Source organism: Rhinopithecus bieti, unplaced genomic scaffold (assembly GCF_001698545.2).
Source record: "Rhinopithecus bieti isolate Rb0 unplaced genomic scaffold, ASM169854v2 scaffold_7967, whole genome shotgun sequence".
NCBI classification, from domain to species: Eukaryota; Metazoa; Chordata; class Mammalia; order Primates; family Cercopithecidae; genus Rhinopithecus; species Rhinopithecus bieti.
The window spans coordinates 3,292,124-3,297,123 of record NW_016806112.1 but is presented as its reverse complement, the minus strand read 5'-3'; the positions used below and the strand labels follow the sequence as shown (position 1 = coordinate 3,297,123).

Sequence of the window (5,000 nt, the reverse complement as noted above, 5' to 3'; positions counted from 1 at the left end):
AGGACTCGGCAAGGCACTCCCATTACCCTCCTCCAGAAATATAAAAAAGAAAAATTTTAAAGACCTGATGCTACTGTTAACTTTAGACTATTACCTAATGCAAAAATCTTGCCAGTTGCAAATTGCCCTCAATATATTTTTCCAGAGAAAACGAGTCTTAAACCTGCTTGACTTTTCTTCTCTAATCAGAAGCCTCCTTTGCATAGTTACAGATGTGGGCTTGATAAACCACCGTAAGCACTGGTTCAGACTGGGGAGAAAGGAGGAGCGAGAGAATTCTTTCAAGGAATAAATGCAAAACTCATTGCTTTAATAAATGAAATCTATCCTTCTCAAAATGCTTATACACTCTTATGAAAAGGCAGATAAAACTAGATGGAAGTTTTCTTCAAAAGAGAACTAATGCTTCTGGCTTGTCAGTATAAACAAAATATCATAAAAAATTATGTTCCGGCTGACATAATCAAACTTGCTCAGAAACTATACATATACACAGGGGAAAATACCTTTTATGACCACCTATTTAAAATGGAGTTACTAAAGGGATCACTTTATTCTTAAATCATAAGCAAGATGATTCAATGCCATCTTCTGTAAGTCAATACAGAAGTGAAAAAATTAAAAGCTATTAGCATTCCATTTACTATCGATTAGGAAAACATTCAATCATTTCTAATAAGGAAAAGATCTGATTCCTTGGAGACATGTTAAGGGAAGTGATCAGAGGTCAGAATAATATCTATTTGAGAAATCATATATCAATTCAGAGGCTTATGGAAAATCACAGATCTGAGGGTCTCCCATCTAACAGTGATCACGATATATGCTACCCATGGCTACCTTTAAATACAACACTAAAACACTAATTTACATTCCTGTGAAAGTGAATCCATGTAAAAGTTCACTGCAGTCCATTTCTTCAGTGAATAATCAAGAAGGGAAAAAACTAAGGGCCTATTCACAAACTACTAGGATCCTAGAAATACCAGTTTTCAAGTCATTACAGCCAATGTGAATTATTTTTTAAAACCCAAGACTAACAACAAAAGCAGGAATATTCAAAAGGTTACGCCAAAACCTTTTGAATATTCCTGCTTTTGTTGTTGAGTGGTGCCAAAAAGTTGAAACTATCTGCAAGTGATTTCAAATCTTTACGTGTCTTTTGGTTGGCTTAAAAGCTGGGAATCAATTTCTTTCTTCACCCTCATCTTCAGCTACTGGGAAGGAATCGATGTGTCTAGATCAACTAGAGAACTCTGGAGTAATGCCCTAGCAGTACCAATTCAGGGCTTCCCTGGTAGGCAGCAGCTTCTTCACTTGACCCGTCTTTGGCCCCAAGGACTGAAACTGCCCAAGGACTCAGCCCTTGTGAGAGAGGAGGCCAGTGGGCACCAAGAGTGTGGCAGGAAAAGGACTAGGCCAGCAGTGAATAATTCGCCAGCAGGAGACAAAGGGGCAGCCTGCTGCCCAACAATCCTCTACCAGTGTGCAGTGAGGGGAAAAGGGGGTGAACAAAGGGAACAAGGGGCCTAAAAAAGAGGGCAGTGGCTATAATTTCTAAAAGATACATAAATAACTTAAAATTTGGTCCAGAGACGCAAAAAATGCAGCTCTAAGCCACTGAGGGACATAATAAAACAGAGGTTGGGAAAGCCACTAAATCATCTAAGGCTTATTCTTTTTCTTCCAATTGACATGTGGTTTAACACCTATTCTTTACCAAACTTCATACAAAAATTACTCTCATGCCAATTGTTACTATCATGCCCTTTCTTGCAGTAATTTGTGCTTCTTGGGAACTACAAAATACCCATGAAAACAAAACCAAAGATTACTTTTCTATCCCCATTTTGTGACAGACTATATGTCCGAAACCAAAATTTGTAGTATATTCTTCAATTTTTAAAAATACCATTCTTATTCATAGGTGGCAGATGGTTCTTAAATCTTTTCAGTCAACTATATTAATAAGAAACCACAACAAAAAAAATTCATATAAAAATATTTTTGATTAACATATACAACATAGAATTGAAAAAAGCATGGGAAAATCAATGAAAAGAAAAAAAAATCAACCTATCTTAACACATTGAAGATAAAGATGATCATGGAATGCCAAAAAGGAGGCCATTCAAACTGTATTATTCCAAATACTGCCTCAATGGAAAGCAACATAAACACCATCAATTAAATTCCTTCAATTGCCCTAAGACTCTCTAAAATGAAATTACCAGGTTTTAACAGAATAACGTTCCAAGATAATACATGCATTATTAGTTACTATGATTCAAGCATACAACTTTTGGTTTCTTTTCATTAAGGCCTCTAACACTTACAAAAAACAAAATTCATAGGTCTTTAACATTCACCAAAGCAATATAATACATTTTTTGAAAGAAAGGAAGAAAAGCAATGCTTTTTAAAACCAAGTCAACCTATAAAGTTCCATTCAATCAGCTCGAAGATTCAGTCCGATAGTTCATAAAACTATGAAAGCCATTTTGGAAAGATTAACACAAAAACTGCAAATAATTTATTTGAATTTTCTTAAAATGTCTATTTAATACAGGAGGCTGAAATCTTTTTTCACATTGAGTCAATCGCAATGCCACAATGTCACCAAAATATCGACATTGGAAACATCTGAGTTAAAAAGGTCCAAATACAATCTGCTTTTCTCAAGCAACACAACACCCGCCTTACTAACAGTTTCAGCATGGCACATGTACAAAACCTAGCACCCTGCAGTTAAGCAAACCGCCTTTAAATTTTCTGTCTGGCAGCAATCCACTTGCGTGTCTGTATGTTTTTACAAGTACTCTATGTATTTCATTGCGTCAGCTGCATTTCTTTGAGTTTTAAATGGTCTGGGAACATTTTATGAAATGTTCTATATCTTTATATGGAAAATAACATACCCTGGAAAACTGCATCGGTCTAATATTTATATATCTATTTCTTTATCCACCATTCAATGCTATAATTGCTTATATTCCGAAACACCTTCTCACATTCATAAGCTCACCATCAAATGTAGTGTCACCAAACAGCTAACTTTCAACACAAAAATCTGCAGGGAAGAGTACTACCACAGAAGAAAGTAACATAATTTGCTTACGCAACTGGCAGTAAGAATAGAGTAATCAGCGTATGTCAAGCTTTTTCCCCAAGAATTGTCCTGCTGACAGAAAATTAAGAATCTAGTGGTACATAGCACACCCTTCTTTCCTTATCCTTTTCTCTCAACAACTTTCTCCTACTTTAGGCAATAGATAACTCACAAACTTAAAAATCAATGTCATCAACTCCCAGGAAAATACTTTTCAACATGAAAAAAATATTGTATTTAAAAATCTTGCTAATAATATGTACACTCTAATAAAGTCCATGCATCTCTCAACCAACGAGGCAGGTGGCTCTCAGACAAGGTTTCATATCATGTCATTGTGATGTCACAGCACCATGGCCATCAAAGAGGCTGTCCCCACAGAAACGTGTGCATCACTTTCACTGAAGGCCACAAGAAGCATTTCCATATTTAAACACACACATTTCACAGTACAGGACTCCCAAAAGCACAATCTCACTCAGGCACAGAACATGACCATGCTTAAAAAGCTATGTCTTCACAGCAGGAAAAAACTGATTTCCTAAACAAACATGTCTAACATTTTTTCTTTTAAGAAAGGCTAATCTTCTTCCATCTCAACAGTCTATGTCTTCCAGTCTTCTACTATACATACTTTAAAATCTTTAAGATATACCAGATTGCCACAGAATGTTTAATTAATAGAATAAGAGTGTGGGCAAGACTTACTGGAAAGGTGCTATAAATTATTTTACACAGGCTCCAAAAACCCTGAGTTCTGCCTTAGGCTTAAAGTTCCTAGAAAACGTGGTAGACAGATCTTTTACAACAGAAATGCAAAATAATTCATAAAAGTGCTGTGGTTATGCATGAGGGCTCATTTGTACATTGGTAACTCGTATGTGTACACGTACACACACACACACCTTACCAAATTCTTTTCCTGTTTCCCTCTGTCATACCAATGACTTCATTTAAAGAGTCATGACATATTTTTAAACTGATTAAAAAATACACCAACTTCATTCTGTACAAAACACATAACAACTGCATACTAACCAAACGCCATTATCTCCTATAATAGGACCTCCTCTAGGAAATTTAAGAGAAACTGCAAATGTACCAGTTAACAGGAGAATCTACACTGCTTTCACTTTTAACATGTTAGGATTTCAAGGCAGAAAACATTACATTTAACGCCCGCTGAATTTACCCGATCATTATCTCTAGGATATTTCAGTCAATAAGAGACAAAATATTGAACATATTTAAAGCTTACAATTACAAAATCTGCCCTTTAAAGAAGCAGGACTTTAACATCAGCTATAAACCATATAATCTCGTTGTTCAATTTCATGGAGTTTAAGATACTATCTTCCTCTCCCCACAACCATAAATGTTAATCCAAGCTGTAATCAGATTTAATTTTCCAGATGAGAAGATGGGAATATGCTGCAAACAGGATAACAGTCCACTACACTGCTCTTTCACTAATGACATTTCCAAATTTCATACACTAAAAATGTAGACTTTCAGAAAATAGTCTAAGAAGTTGTATAGTTTGAGAACAAGCTCAAATTCTCCCCAAAATACACCCAGAAATAAGCTTTCTTTTAATCCTCAAAAAGAAAATGTGTTTGTATTACGCAAAATTAAAGTTTCTTGATAAGATGACCGCAAACTGGACTGCATTAAATATAGCATTTCAAGGACACTAGTAAACTTTCTAAAGCTACAAAAACTCAGCTTCATTTATTTTACATTGTAAAATACCTGACTCATTAGGTTAGCATTTTGTAGTAACTAAACATAATTATTCTAGTAAACTATATTGTCTGATTGTTAAAATTTACTTGTTACAAATAATATATTTTGAAAAGAATGTTTGAATGTTTTATAGAGTTTAAAAATC

At 35.0% G+C, this 5,000-nt stretch overlaps 1 protein-coding gene across 1 annotated transcript in view; it reads right to left on the bottom strand.

Moving 5' to 3' along the window:
* Window positions 1–5,000, bottom strand: part of DENND1A (DENN domain containing 1A) — a 505,985-nt gene that overhangs the window by 415,749 nt on the left and 85,236 nt on the right.